This window comes from Nicotiana tabacum, chromosome 1, assembly GCF_000715075.1.
Source record: "Nicotiana tabacum cultivar K326 chromosome 1, ASM71507v2, whole genome shotgun sequence".
Classification (NCBI taxonomy): domain Eukaryota; kingdom Viridiplantae; phylum Streptophyta; class Magnoliopsida; order Solanales; family Solanaceae; genus Nicotiana; species Nicotiana tabacum.
The window spans coordinates 217,938,993-217,956,011 of NC_134080.1; positions in this window are offsets into that span (position 1 = coordinate 217,938,993).

Consider the following 17,019-nt stretch of genomic DNA (forward strand, 5'->3'; position numbering starts at 1 on the left):
AACCATTTTTTCATCCTCTTTATCACCATATTTTCACCCTCAACCTTCCTCAACTCTTTTTCACCCACAGAAGAATCCCTCTTGGACTTTGGAACAATAAGTTTCTTTGAGGACTTACGAACCAAGGGACCAGGTTCCTGTTCTACCTCAATCATCCACATTCACGACTAGTGCAGGAGCCACTACCTTCTCATTGACAACCTTTCCATCTTTCACCAATCTCCTCTTTTTCTTTTCCTTTTTACTTTTCCTTAAGACAGACTCAATTTCTTCCTTCTTTTGCAACCTCGTGATGGGTCTTTTAGAAGTTAACCCCTGGGGAGGTTCCTTTCTACTCCTAGCACTAATAAAGCTCACCAGAGCCACATTATTATAATCTTCTTCTTTTTCACTATCCTCATTCTCCTCCTTAGACAAAGATCGCATCTCAGGAACCACAATGTTAATTGCTCAACATAGAAATGAGAAAGGGAGCAGGATCAGTACTGACCTAGGGTTCTTGTGGAGAACACGAGTTTTTATCCCAAGTGAAAGAAGAGGGCTCCTCTTGGGTGGAGGGATCAGGTCCCTCAATTGGTTCCCCAGTAGTATTGTCAGGTGCCAAAGTTTCGACATGCACCAGTTTCTTACCCTCGACCTCTGAACCATTTTCTTCCCCTCATAGACTTAGACACAACCTCATAACCTCCAACTAGAGTTCCCTCAGCAACTGTAAAAACAATGCCTGGGGCTGTCACTGTTGATTCATCACTGGTATGAACCCACCCTATCCTTTCTCAAATCTTTCCTCCACTGGTTGGCTAGAAACTTTTTGATTTTCTACCTCCTCCACTGTACTTTCTTCGACCATTTTTTTGGTGAGGCAGAAGGAGAGATCGCAACCAAAAATTTCTTGGGAGTTGAAGTTTTGCGACTCCAATGAGAACCTGTACTCGACTAGGTTGGAGAGGAAGCAGAGGGTGGTTATGACTCTGGGTTAGGGTTTGGACTTTTCGGAGTGGGGAGTGTGGGATCTATCATTGGTGCTTCAATAGATGAAGACACAGCGGGGACAACGCTTGGAGTATTCTAGGTTTCTTGATTATCAAACATGTTGGAAGAAGAGAGTGTTTGGTTAGAAGAATGAAAAGAGGAAATTTGGATTTTTTGATGGGAACAATTATGAGAGTGACTGTGAGAGGAGTTATTTAATAGGGGTGAGGTAGCAGTTAGGAATGGGCATAAATGTGAGGCGCTTGGGTTCAAAAAGCAGGAAAGACAGAAATTGATAATTTAATGACGTGGCACCATTTCAGCTGTTTAAAAATTGTGCATGAGAGTACAAAGGAACTACTAACCTGTGTTAAAGGAACCAGGTTTCCTGACAGATTTTGCAAATGTAAGCCTCATCGTTTGACTAATGTGCAATACATTAGCTATTTGTTTTCTCTGTAATCGTCATGTGTGTCTACCTATAGTGGTATAGAGATGAGTTAGACTTTGCTAGAAAATACTTTTTAGCTATTTTACCTGTACATTTATTTCATAGCCAATCATCGAGGAACCAAGTTCTCAGATGGGTTTTATCAACCCCAGTGCCAAGCGATTCTTTCAAAATGCTCTTTGCTCAGGGCTTTGGTAAATATATCTGCAATTTGATCTTTTGTACTGCAGAACTTCATGCATATGTGCCCTTTCTCAATATTGTCTTTGAGAAAGTGATGTTGTACATCAATATGCTTTGTTCTATTATGTTGAACTGGATTCTTGGCCATGTTGAGTGCACTAGTATTGTCACATAGTAAGGGCACACACTCAAAGAACAGACCAAAATCTTCCAGCTGTTGTTTAATCCGTAATAGTTGAGCCTAACAAGATGCAACAACCACATATTCAGCTTCTGCGGTAGAGAAGTCCACTGAGTTTTGTTTCTTGTACCCCATGAAATCAGACATGAACCCAGAAAAAGTGCTATGCCAGAAGTGCTTTTCCTATCCACCAGATACCTAACATAGTCAGCATCAACATACCCTATTAAGTCAAGGTTATCTCCTGAGGGATAGTAGAGAACCAGGTCCCGCATCCCTTTGAGATATCTTAGGATTCTCTTGGCAGCTTCAGATGAGATTCCTTTGGATTGGATTGAAACCCAGCACAAATACCCACATTAAAAACAATAATTGGTCTGCTATAGAAATGACCCTATGATACCTCTATACATGGTCTGATTTATAGGGGAATCGGTTCATCCGTGTCTAGACGAGTAGCTGTGGCGATGACAGTGTCAATGATTTTTGATGTCTCCATGTCAAATCTCTTTAGCAGCTTCTTGATGTACTTCTATTATCTTATCATTGTTCCCTTGGGAGTTTGCTTCACTTGTAAATTTAAGAAGAAATTCAGTTCCCACATCATACTCATTTCTAACTCATTTCCCATGAGTTTTGCAAATTCTTCACATAGAGAGTCAACTGTTGCTCCAAAGATGATGTCATCAACATAGATCTACACAATGAGCAGGTTCCTTCCATGTTTCTTCATAAAAAGAGTGTTCTCAATTTTCCCTCTTGTAAAGCAATTTTCTAAAAGGAATTTTGACAATCTTTCATACCAAGCATGGGGAGCCTGCTTTAACTCATACAAAGCCTTGTCGAGTTTAAAAATGTGCTTCCAAACACATCAAGTTTGTTTCTGAATATCCACCTGGTTCCGATAACAGTTCTGTCAGCAGGTCATGGAACCAGGTTCCACACACTATTCCTCTCAAATTGACAGAGCTCTTCTCGTCTTTGATCCTGTTTGAATTCCTGAATCAAGAGGAGTGATTATGTTTTGAAGAGGGTGTGAGCTCTTGTGTTTCTAGTTGGACACTTGAATCTTATTAAGAGAGGATCCAGGTTCTTCTGAATTTGATCCATGTGTCCTGTTCCTCACCTCAGCAGCTGGAATTACATGTACAACATCTACAACTCTGTTTACTACTTCAGATATTGTGATTGAGGGACCAAGTTCCTCTATGTCGGCTGGAGTCCCGTCTTTAGTTTTGAGGAGAAAGGTCCATGTAAATCTAGAGTAGTCATCCATAATGATAAAAATATGTATCTCTTTTCACCTCTACTGGTCACCTTCATAGGTCCACATAGATCAATATGGAGGAGATCAAGTGGCCTTAAGATACTAACTTCCTTTTTGGGCTTGAAAGAGGATCTGCCTGGCTTTCCTTTTACACATGCATCACACACCACGTGATCCCTGAATCTTGACTTGGGTAGACCACGAACTAGGTCCTTCTTGACCAATTTGTTCAGTAGCGTGAAACTTGCATGACCCAGCCTTCTGTGCCATAGCTCGACATTATCATCAACAACAATCAGACAGCTAAAATCCCCATTTTGCAAGGACTCAAAGTTAGCAACATACATGTTTTTGTATCTTTTGGCTACTAACATCACTTTACCAGTCACAAGATTTGTGACTGTGCATATTTTAGATACAAATTCCACTTTGTTACCCTTGTCACAGATTTGGAAAATACTCAGCAAGCTATACTTCAACCCCTTCACGTAGTACACATTTTCAATAGAGTGGGAAAAAGACTTCTCGATCCTTCCAACTCCTAGAATGTATCCCTTCTTGCCATTTCCACAGTATACACTCCCTTCCTGCAGGTCCTTCAGTGAAAAAAAATTATTTGTACTTCCAATCATATGCTTCGAGCAGTCGTTATCCATGTACTATTGTTGACTGCTCCCTTTCACTATTCCCTGCACAAGAAAATCAAGGGTTAGACTTAGGAACCTAAATAAGTTTAGGTCCCTTGTAATGTGGAAAGGGGTGAATGAGGGCTATTTTGGCTCAAGAAGACATATAAACGTTTTTTATATGAGCGACCAGGTTCCCTAGCAGTAGTTACTTTTTCAATAAAAACTTTATTTTTCTGTTGAGATTGGCCACAGTAAGTGCATCGCCCGTTATCAGGTACAGTAACGTACTTGCTATGAGGGTTACAATGAATCTTTTTCCTTTGGAACCCGATTCCCTGCATGTTTGCCCCATCGTTCGTATACATAGTAGTGATTGCATCAGAGGACCAGGTCCACTTAAGCGATTTTTCTAAGTCACTCTTCACTCTGCCTAGATCCACCTGAAGTTGTCTGTTTTTCTCAAGCTCATCACACATACTATATTTCACTGATTTTAGCTCAGTTTCAAGCCTAAGGTGTGCCTCACTTGCGACTTCCTTTCCCTTTTGAGTGTTCACAAGCCTATTTTCCCTTCTTAGTTCCTTATTTGTTTCCTTTAGGTCTACAACTATTACTAATAGGTCATCTCTATCATGCTCTATGTTTGCAATTCTCTCAGTCAAGATGTCATTTCCCCTTTTAAGCTCTCAATGGTCTATTTTAGACCATCTATAACCACCACTAGATTATCTCTCTCATGTTCTGTTTCTCCTAGTTCCGTGATTACCATATTTTTATCACTGATGAGATTGTGATATACATCAATTAAAACATTAGCAAGAAGGTTTATCTCATCTTTATCGTTATTTTCTAATTTAGCCATTAGAGCAAAGATGGAATCATAATCACCTGCTTCACTTTCTACTGCCATCATTGAATTGTCACCTTGCCCATCATCTTCTTCGAATTCGCTGGAAGAGTCTTCCCATGTAGCAAGATTCTGTTTCACAACGTTGTCAGCAGTGTCTTTTCTTTTGAATCTTTTGTTAGGAACCTGGTTCCTGTTTGCTACTTTTTCAGTGTTGTGTTTGTATTGATCTTGCTTGAGAAGAGGGCAATCCTTGATGAAGTGTCCTGGCTTGCTGCACTTATGACATAGGTCATAACCTTTTGGCTTGCTGGAGCTGCCTCTTTTTGGAATGCCTGTATTTCTGCGAGCCATTTTCTAAAACCTTTTTGTCAGGTAGGCCATATCAGTATCCTCACCACCTGAGTCATTGCTGTCTGTCTTGGGGACTACATTCTTCTACCTTTGCTTATCTCTTCTCTCATTTTCCTTCTTCTTCTTCATTTAATAAGTCTTTAAATTGCCAACAAGTTCGTCCATGGCAGCTTCTACAAATCTTTTGCTTCTGTGATAGCATTTACCTTGCTTTCCTAGGAACCACGTAATATACTAAGTATCTTCCTGATGAGTTTGTTCCTAGGGATGATCTTTTCTAATGAGTAAAGCTCATTGATGATAGATGTGAAGCGAGTGTGCATATCCTAAATGGATTCATCGTCCTTCATTATGAAAAGCTGATACTCTGTGGTCAGCATATCAATCTTGGACTTCTTTACATGTGTTGTCCCTTCATGAGCTGTTTGGAAAGCTTCCCAGATCTCCTTAGCTAATTGACATGCTAAAATCTTATTGTACTCATATGGTCCAATCCCATATACGAGAATTTTCTTAGCTCGAAAGTTCTTTTCAATAGCCTTGCGATCAGTATCATTATACTCCTTCTAGTTTTAGGAACTGTCACTACGGGATCTCTAATGGTCTTTGTAGGAACGAAAGGTCCATTGCAGATAACTTCCTAGTGCTCTGAATCTTTATCCATGATGATGTCATGCATCCTTGTCTTCCACCAACCGTAGTATTGTCCATTGAACCTAGGTGATCTATAGGTAGACTGGCCTTCTTCGAAGTTTGGTGGAGCAACCATGAGGATCCTTTCTAGGTGTTAACCTGATAGAAAGAACCTGCTCTGATACTAATTGATAGAATTTAAAGGTCCACAAAACTCTACAAAGAACCAGGTTCTCTATTAGTTCCTACAGAACACACACACACTGCAATAAGTAAATGGTACAATGGATTTTTACGTGAAAAACTCCTAGCTCACGAGATCAAAAACAATGACCTACCCTTGTAGGATTTTAACTTCACTACTGAGCAACTTTATATTGCAACCTATTGAAACCTAGGAAGTAACCTCTTAATCCCTCACTAACTTATAACACTCTATTACAAGCCATTTGGTAATAACTCTATTACAAAGACTTTAAACCTAGGAATTAACCTCTTAGTCCCTTACTAACTTGTAACTCTCTACTACAAGAAACTTTGTAATAACTCTATTACAAAGACTTTGCACCTCGACTAGCCAAGACACAAACACAAGACACAATGCTTCGAACTAAGCTAAGTAAGAATTACAAGTAGAGTGTTTTAACAAAGGTACAATACAACTAAGGACATGTAATAACTTCAATATATGGAACAAGTCTTGAGTTATGTTGTTCTTCGTTTTTGATGCCGCTGAGAATCACTTGCAAGATTGACACAAACTTGAGAGAATAGTTGATGAGTTTTTTGAATGTGCAAGTGATTTATTTTTACCTTGCATGATATTTCTAATTCAGTTGTGACATTAAATGATGCAAGCAACCTAGGTTAAGGGCATTCCCCATAAAGTTGGCTATTGCACTATTTTTATACTGTAGCGTGTGCAGGCAGCAACTTTACAACTATGAATATATGACTTGTACAGTCACCACAAAAACTGGCAGCTATCTATTCCCTCTGTTGTTCCTTTGACTCTAAAGTGTTGAACCGTGTCCCAACTGCAGACTTGTTGATCTTAAGTTCTTGAGATGTGTATCAGGTTCCTTATCTGGTTCTTAACAGTAAGTTTGTTAGATCATCTTAACATAACAGGGATACACATATAACCTATCAATGTAAGTATAGGGTTTATCACATTTGAAAGCTTGAAGAGAAACACTATATTAATGGGATTGCATGAACTGAGTGATGACGAGCTAGTTTGCATGTTGACTGAATGATGATGAGCTAGTTTGCATATTGGCTGAAGGAGATTTGGAGGGATATTGTAACGATCCGACCGGTCATTTTGAACTCTAATGCATCGTTCGGTGCTTTGAGGCCTTGAACAACTTCACTTCAGGTATTATGACTTGTGGTCGGAACTGGAATTTCTGAAGTTCAGAGTTGATTTGGAATAAGAATTCTCATTTCAGAAGCTTTAAGTTGGAAGAATTGACTAAGATTGAATTTTTGAGTAAACGACCTCAGAATTTGGATTTGAAGGTTCCAACAGGTTTGTATGATGATTTTGGACTTGGGCATATATTCTGATCAGGTTTTAGATGACCCGACAATGTTTCGACGCCTATTGTGGAAGTTAGTATTTTGGAAGAGTTTCATGAATTTGGGGTGGAGGTGTATTTTATTTTATTGATGTCCATTTGGGATTCTGAGTCTGAGAATAGCTTCGTATGGTGATTTTGGTATTGGGAGCGTATCCAAAAGTGGATTCAAAGGTCCGTAGGTCATTTCGGGGTTATTTGGTAAAAGTTATAAACTTGAAGGGTTTTTAGAAGTTTGACTGGAAGTGCACTTTTGATATTGGGGTTGGATTCTGATTCCGAAAGTTGGAGTAGGTCCGTAATGTCGAATAAGACTTGTGCATAAAATTTGAGGTCAATCGGACGTGATTTGTAGGTTTTGGCATCGAATGTAGAAGTTTGAAGTTCTAAAGTTCATTAAGCTTGAACTGGGGTGTGATTCATGATATTGATGTTGTTTGATGTGATTTGAGGCCTCAAGTTGGGTCGTGTTATGTTGTGGGACTGGCTTGTGTGATTGGACGGGGTCCCAAGGGCCTTGAGTATGTTTCGGGATAGTTCCGAATCATTTCCGATGGTTTTAGACTGTTGAGGCAGCTGGGTTTTTGGCCTTTGCAAATGCGAGGCATAGGTCGCGAACGCGGAGGGTTGCCTACGGAAGCTTATGAGAACGCGACTCAAGGGTCGCGAAAGCGAATAAGAAAGCAGAGTGGGAGCCTGGAGTAGTTTAACCTTTGCAAATGCGGAGCTACAACCGAGAACGCGAAGTAGTGGTATTTGCAGTCTTCGCGAACGCGAGACTTTGACGGGAAGAAAGGCCTGGCCTGGGTAGATTGTTTTAAAGACGAGATTTAGCCATTTTTCCTCCATTTTCCATTTGGTTGGGCGATTTGGAGCTCTTGAAAGGGAGATTTTCATCATCTATGTCAAGATAAGTGATTCCCGCTTATTATAAGTTAAATACATGGTTTGTATATGGATTTAACATGGAAATTAGTAGAAATTGTGGGGTTTTGGTAGAATTCCTAGAATTTGATATTTTTGGATTTTGACCACGAAATTGGGCATGGAATTGAGAATAAATCATATATTTGAGTTCGTGGGGTTATGGGTAAAGTTTATCTTCAAAAATTTTCGGAATTCGGGCACGTGGGCCTGTTGGTGATTTTATCGACTTTTCAACCGGAGTTTGGAATTGTTGTAAATAGGATTTTAATGAGTATTTGAGTATATATTTATGGGTTTGCACAATTATTGACTATCTTTGGAGTGTTGGGCATCCGTTTGAATTGTTGGAAAGGCTTGGGAGCGGGCTATGGAACTTCGGAGTGAGGTAAGTCTCATTTTTAGCCTTGTTAGAGGGAATTAACCCCCATAAGTGAACTAAATTATTGTGTGATTCTATTTGTGGGGGCTACGTACGCACGAGGTGACAAGAGTTCGTACGTAGCTACTAGATATGCCTATATCCGGGTAGTTTTAGGCTTACATCATGCCTTGTTGATATTGCTATTAATTTATGTTTATTGCTTGCCTTGAGAAGAAGCGAGATTGAGTTTGCTTATTAAATTTTCTGAAAGGAGTTAAAATTGAGGAAAAATTGGGAAAATAAAAGTTTTTCTTTAAACATCGTATTTTGAAAAGAATTGAGGAATACTATAATAACTTAAGAAATCTATGTGTAACCGCGTCACAATTATATTCCGCGAGCGGGGTGAATTCCTACTACTCTTATGGGATCGGGTCGTTCGCCTCGGCAGGATTATGTATTTCAGTCGTATAGGATCGGGTCACTCGCCTCGGCAGGATCTATGTACAACACTCTCATGGGAGTGGGCTGTTTGCCTCGGCAGGTTAATAGATGCATCTATGGTTCATGTCATTCGACCGTCGACAGTGCACAATTTAATTTTATGTTGGATCGGTCCGTATGCCATGGCATTTCATATATCATATCCTCATGGAATTGTGCGTAATATTTGGCAAGCAGTCGGTGTATCCGTGAGATTTTTGGATTTGAATTTATGATAATCTACTTGATGAGGTCCACTACACCCTAATGTGTGCTCCAGTTAAGGAGGGAATTTCAATTGGGAAGCTGGAGTTCATTGTAAAGAGGGGAATTTGTATCTCGTATATTTATGCTTATTTAATTAATTTATTTAATCAACCTCACATTTAGTTACCTCTTTACTGTACCTGATATTATTGGACCACTAGTAAGTGTCAAAGTCGACCTCTCGTCACTACTTCTTCGAGGTTGGAATGGATACTTACTGGGTACGCATTATTTTCGTACTCATATTACACTTGCTGTGCATTTTTTTTGCATAGGTTCATGTGTGGCTAGTGCCTTAGTGGCATAGCGGCATGGTTGATATGGAGGCTTAGATGAGCTACATTTATCGAGATAACCCGTAGCCAGCAGAGTCTCTTTCAGAGTATTGTACTATATTTCCATTTTTGTCCACTTTGTATTCCGGACAGTTACTGCATTTTATTTTATTTCCTAGTAAATGCTCATGCACTTGTGACACCGAGTTCTGGGATGATTATGGGATATTCAGTATTGAAAGTGGAGAACATTATTATTTATTCTGTAAAGTTCATCTTTTACTAGTTAAATTGAAGAAAATTTATGATTTCAAAAATATTAAAATGAGAATTTAATTAACTATTTAGTGTTGGCTTGCCTGACAGTGGTGTCCGGTGCCATCTCGACCTTTAAATGGATTTTGGGTCGTGACAACATGGTATTAGAGCACAAGGTTTGCTTAGGTCTTATGAGTCATGAGCAAGTCTAGTAGAGTCTTGTGGATCGGTATAGAGATGTCTATACTTATCTTCAAGAGGCTATGAGCCTATTAGGAGAACTTCCTTTCTTGATTCCTTATCATGCGATTTAATTCCTTTGAGACTTATGCCCTTATTTCCTTCCTATTCAATCTTATGTGACGTGAAGCACTTGCTATCAATTGGAAATCGAGGAATTGTAATGGTACTACGGATGTGGTGCAGGATGTTTCTCCCTGCGCAATTGATCGGGCTATTGTCATCGCCTTGCGAAAGGTTGTTCTGTCATTTCAGCTCAATATCAGTAATTCCTATAGTGTTGAAGTTGGGCACTGATTGTTATGATGATTCGTGCGTTGTTACTGTGTAATGTTGGCACAACTGTAGGGTGCTTACTTATGGATCACAATAGTTATGAATGTTCAGGTTTGGGTTGTTAGAGCAACAAGACTTGGTATTTTCGAGCGTGGTGAAATTCTCATTTGTACTAAGGTGTCATTGACCTTGTTTGAATATATTAAGTTTGCCAGTGTTATGGTCTTCATCAATTTACCTTCGGGGCAGGGTATCGTGAAATGTTATAGGAGAAGCGGGTGTAAGAGATAATGGAGTGTAGCAATTTCGGAATCAGATGGATATTTCTAATATTGACGGCTCAAGAAAGATGATCTTCGGAAGGTCTAAAGTTAGTAGAAATCTATTGGTTCAAGTACTACAGAGATAGATTTTAATTTAGGAAACAACTAAGCAGCGAATAATAAGGAAGGACATATGGGAGGTGTCTTGGGTAGCTAAACTTCTAGAAGGCCATGTGTGAGAAGCATGAGTCGAGTAGTTGCTTAAAGGATCTATTTGACCAAAGTGGGAGAGCGGAGGAGTAGCATATGGGTTCTGTGATAGGATGAATACGCATTGAGAAAAGTGTAAAGAGATTTGGGATTCATGGTGGACAATGATTAGGTCTACGGACTTAATTGGAATATCAGCTATTATACGAGGGATATTGGATACGACAGGAATGAGTTGCTTGATATGAAGAAGGATACAACATGACTTTGGTTTCGAATGTGTCGTCGCACCTTTAGTTAATGTCAATGGGGAATGAGCAGGTTTGTACAGATGGTGAATGGGCACAGACCCGAGATGGTTTATTCGTAGTGATTGTGCTCGATGCAGTATCATTGGAAGGTTTCGAGGAATTTGGCAGGTCGATGGTGCGAGGTCATGTCAGAGAGGAAGAATGAACCTTGGTGGTTTCCAGAGTTAGGCAATGGTAGCTTCGAGCTAAGTGGGAGAGGCACGCTTCCTACGATTGGATTGCATAGTTATCTACTTGTGAGGTTTCTGGTCATTGGTGTATTAGTGGGTTATTACGACTAAGGGAAAGGAAACATCAACAGTGATTTGAGCAAAGGATTGAGGAATGTGTGCAATATTGGGCCTTATCGACTTATGTGCTAATAGATCCTTGCAGTTAATTATATTCGGGACCAAGTCAGAGTGGGTGACTCTCAGCAGCGGTCCTAGTGAATTCAAAAGTTAAAATGCGGTGCCTAAGGATTTCATGCCAGCAGTATGGTTAAGAATCGAGCATTTATAGTGGATTATGAAAAAGGGGCTTGAAGTGTTCTATGTTATCTTCGGCTTGCAGTGTAGCATTTGGATGAATGAGGGAAAATGACTTCACATTCGTAGAGAAATTTTCAGAATGGGTGTACCAGTTGAGGATGTGAATATGCGCGCAAGGAGGGTATGAGATGGTTCGTGAGATTTGAGACACCATGGCCTCGTGATATAAGGTCACTTAGGATGAGTGCGGATTTGGGTTCGCGAGGTTTTGGATGAAGCTATTATTATTCCTAAGGCAAGTCTAGAGTAAATTAGAAGAAGTTGGATCGGTTAGCAATGTTTGGATTAACATGATGGTGGCAATGATTAGTTCCTCCAGCGTGATGAGTTACACATGTTCTTTGTGGTGGTACGTGCGAGGCTTGATAACCACCGTAATTGATTTTATTTGGAGGCATTCAAGTATTATGGCATTTTATGTGTAGATGTATCTCGGAAGAGTTATGGTAGTTTAGCCTACTACTAGAGATCGGTATTTTCTGCGGATATGAGAATTCAATCACGTGTTTTCATGGTTCTCTTGAAATGAGTTGAGTAAAGGTTTCTATATGATGAAGTGTTTACCCTATTACTAGTTGAGGAGTTATGATGTAATTCTTGTACTCTTGCGCATTGGAATGATTAAGTGCATCAAGTAGCATGAGATTTGGAAGTTGAGGATCAAGGTTGCAGTTGGGTGTTGACAAGAATGTCACCATCTCGGACAAACACGGAAAAGGTATTCACATGATTAGAGTGAACGGGTATTGTCTTCAGTATCACTTGAGATTGGTGTCATGCATCAGAGGCTTCGTGTAATGATTTGCGGATCTTTGATTCACTTTACAACATTAGTATGGCCGATGGTATGGAGGTGCAGACTTGTTAACCAACGCATAAGGTCATGGGATCCTATCCCAGGGGAAGATTGTATTAGTATAACATGTATTCACTTGATTAAGTGAAGGATTCAAACCAAGTATGGAGATTGCGGTGCTATCGTTCATGTGAGAATTTATGCCTGAAGGGCGCTCGGTTCGTTTGGTTGTGGATTGTGGAAGTTTATTCTGAATCGACAGCTGTTCTTGTGTGTCATGGGAAGAAGGGTTGTTGTGTATCCTCGAAAGGTTATTGTCCCAATGCGGTAGGATCAGAATCGGCTTGAGGTCCATGGATGGATTTGAAATATGAATGTGGGCTCTATATCAGGCCAGATGTGTTCACTTCGGCATAGTGCTCCTTATGGAGGATGATAGGTTTTCAATATCTTTGCCTTGTGTTTTGATGATCTAACAAACTTAATGTCAAGGACCAGATACAGAACCTGACTCATTTGGACTACACTGCATTTAACGGATTCCAACTAAATGTGAACTACTACAACTTCAGGAGCTAGGAAACTAAACAAGGACATGCTAACCTTATGGTTCCCTCATAGCAGCACAAAGTCAGTTGGACACAACTGGAAATGAAGTGACTGCCTTCACTGTTTCTGCCGCACTGCACGGTTTCCAGCGCCCACTCACTTTTTGACCAACTAAAGTGCTCACATCATTTCAAGTGATGTGATCAAGGTGTACCAACATGAGTTTATATTGAAACATTACTTGAATGTTTCAGTTTCTCATTCAAGCCTTTTGCAAAAATAAAGAAATCAATCCTCACGAGCTTGAAGAACAAAGTTGAACGCAACTACGGATCAGTTCCTAAAGTTAGCATGTTGTTGTCCTTAGTTGAGTTGTAAATTTGTGATTGTACTTATTGTATCTCCTAAATTGCTTAGCTAGAAGCGTTGATTAGGAACTCTCTTGTAAAATCCGTAAACTCCTTGAGTTTATGTTGTGACTAGGTTTAGTGTCTTTGTAACTGTAGAGTGACAAAGTGGCTTGTGGTGAGAGAATCACAAGTTAGTAAAAGTCTTTGTAACTAGGGAGTCACAAGGTGGCTTGTGGTAAAAGTACCACAAGTTAGTTGAATTGAATTCTTTGTAATGGAGTCATTACAAAATGGCTTGTGGTTTTTACAAGTTAGTGAAGTTGAAAGCTTACTGGTGTAGGTCGTGGTTTTTGGTCCTCTTGTGTGGGATTTTTCCACGTAAAAATCCCGTGTCTCATTTACTTACAGTTTAATAGCATTCTCAGTAGAATCTCGTAGAGGACTAGGTACTCTACTATTTGGTGGACTCATACAAACTAACAATTGGTATCAGAGCGGGTTCCTCCAATCAGGCTAACACCTAGGAAGGATCCTTATGGCTGCTCCACCAAATTTTTAAGAAGGTCCATCTACATACCAACCACCCAGGTTCAATGGACAATACTATGGGTGGTGGAAAACAAGAATGCATGATTTCATGATGGCTGATGATTCTGAGTTATGGGATATCATATGCGATGGCCCTTATATTCCAACAAAGGTAATGGAAGAACTTCCATTTTCAATGGCAAAAAACAGTAAAGAATACACTGACATAGACAAGAAATTTGCGGAGAAGAATTTTCGTGCCAAAAAGATTCTAGTATATGGAATAGGACCTGAAGAATACAATAGAATCTCTACCTGCAACACTTTCAAGGAGATATGGGAAGCTTTGCAAACAGCTCATGAGGGAACTACCCAAGTAAAGCAGTCTAAGATCGATATGCTTACTACCGAGTATGAACTCTTCAGGATGAATGACGATGAATCTATTCAAGATATGCACACAAGATTCACTTCCATCATAAATGAGTTACACTCACTTGGCGAAACGAATCCTAGAAACAAGCTAGTGAGGAAAATCCTCAGTATTCTACCTAGCCCATTGGAAAGCAAGGTGAATGATATTTCTTAATCAAAGGATTTGCAAGAGCTGACCACAGAAGAGCTTATTGGAAATCTGAAGACCTACGAGATGATAAAAAAGATAGACAGTGAAAGAAGAGAACCAAAGAAAGAAAAGAATCTGGTACTCAAAGCTGATAGCAATGACTCAAGTGATGAAGACATTGACATAGCTTACTTGACCAAAAGGTTTCAGAAGATGGTTAGAAGAAATGGTGAAATACTAAAAAGGGGCAGCTCTAGCAAACTAAAAAACTATGATCTCTGTCATAAGTGTGGAAAGACTGGACACTTCATCAGAGACTATCCTCTTTTGAAGCAAGAATTCTCCAAGAACAACTCTGAAAAAGTAGTTAAGAGGAACCCAGTTCCTTTCAAGAACTTCAAAAGAAAAAGATTTGCTGACAATGTGATAAAATATGCTCTTGCAGCATGGGGAGATTCCTTTGGTGAGTCTGAAGATAAAACTGATGCTAGTGATAGTTCCATGATGGCAGTTGGAGGTGAGGAAAATGGATATGACTCAATCTTTGCTTTGATGGCCCAATCAGATGATGATGAAGACGATGACAACAAGGAGGTAAATTTCGGGGATGTTCAGAGAAATCTGAAATCCTACTCTCCTAAGAAACTCATGTCTTTAGCCAATGTATTGATTGATGTCTATCATAGTCTTGTGGAGGATAAGGGGTCCTTGACCATAGAACCAGGAGAAGCTGAACAAACTAGAGATGACTTAGTGGCTGTAGTCATTGACCATAAGGAAATTATTAAACAATTCATAGAAAAAAGAAGTGATTTCATGGCAATAATTGCAGACCTAAGGGAATTAATATAGAGACCAGGGACTAAGTCAAAACCTAAAAATTCTGGAAAAGGAAAAGAGATAGCTAGAGTGGAACTCATTAGGCTTGAAACTGAGTTGAAAGTTGTGAGAACTAGGATGTGTGCTAAAATTGAAAAAAAACAAGAACCTCCAAACTGATCTGGAAAGAGTAAAAAATGATCTTGAAAAATTCATAAAGTGGACCTGGTCCTCAGAATCTATCACTGCCATGCACACTAATAATGGTGGAAACAGGCAGGGAATAGGGTTCCAAAGGGAGAAAACTCATTACACCCCTCACAGCAAGTACGTCACTGTCCCTGGTAACTGGACATGTACCTAATGTGGTAACAATGGGCACTTCAAAGAAAATTGCCTGGCCAGGGATCAATCTATTCATAAAAACAACGTGTTTGCTGAAAAGATGACTACAAAAGAGGGACCAGGTTCCACTCACAAAAAATGCACATTACCTGCATGGACAAAGAGAGCTCTTATTCATCCTTTTACCTACTATAACGGACCCAAACTCTCTTGGGTTCCTAAAATTAACTCTTAATCTCCTTGTGCAGGGAACAATGAAAGGAAGCGGTCAACAATGGTTCATGGATAGTGGGTGTTCAAAGCACATGACTGGGAACACCATGGACTTTCTTTCACTAAAAGCCCTGCAAGGAGGGAACGTATCCTTTGGCAATGGGAAAAAGGGGTACATTCTTGGAGTTGGAAATGTCGGGAAGTCACTCACTCATTCTATTGAAAACGTGTATTATGTCAATGGCCTTAAGTACAATCTCTTGAGTGTCTCTCAAATCTGTGATAAAGGAAACAATATGGAATTCTTGTCCAAAATATGTACAGTCACTGATCTAGTAACTGGTGAAGTGGTACTTGTGGCCAAAAGATACAAGAACATCTATGTTGCCGATTTCGTGTCCTTACAAAGTGGTGATCTGAGTTGTCTGAAAGCTGTTAATGATGATGCTGAACTATGGCACAGAAGACTGGGCCACACAGGTTTTTCTCTTCTGAACAAACTAATTCAGAAGGACCTGGTCCATGGTCTACCTATGTCAAAATTCAAGATGCAAAAGGTCTGTGATGCCTGTGCTAGAGGAAAACATGTGAAGTCCTACTTTAAGTCTAAAAGAGATATGAGCACCTCAAAGCTACTAGAGCTTCTGCATATAGATCTATGTGGCCCTATAAGAGTGCAAAGTAAAGGAGGAAAAAGATACTTTTTTGTGATAGTGGATGACTACTCCATATTCGCATGGACTCTGTTTCTCAGAACTATAGATGAAACCGTTGAGGTGTTTGTGGTTTTCATGAAGAAAATCCAGGTGAAGATGGAGTCTAGAGTCGCATGCATTAGATCAGATCATGGGACAGAATTTGACAATGTCAAATTTGATGAGTTCTGCAATGGAAATGACATCACTCACAACTTCTCAGCTCCCAGAACTCCCCAGCAAAATAGAGTAGTAGAAAGGAAGAACAGAAATCTGGAAGAGATGTCAAGAACAATGCTAATCGACAGTGGAATTGCAAAGAACTTCTGGGATAAAGTTGTCAACACTGCCTGCTACTTGGTGAACATGTGCATGATCAGATCACTTCTGAACAAAACCCCCTATGAATTGTTAAATGGAAGGAAACCCAAGCTGACTCACCTAAGAACATTTGGGTGGAAATGCTATGTTCTCAACAATGGAAAGGATCAGCTTGGTAAATTCAATGCCAAGAGTGATGAAGGAATATTTCTGGGCTACTCTTCTCAAAGAAAGGCTTACAAGATATATAATAAGCGGACTCAACGTGTTGAGGAAAGTGTTCATGTTATTTTTGATGAGTCTTATCCATCTTGTGAGAAGAGTGCTGAAGAAGATC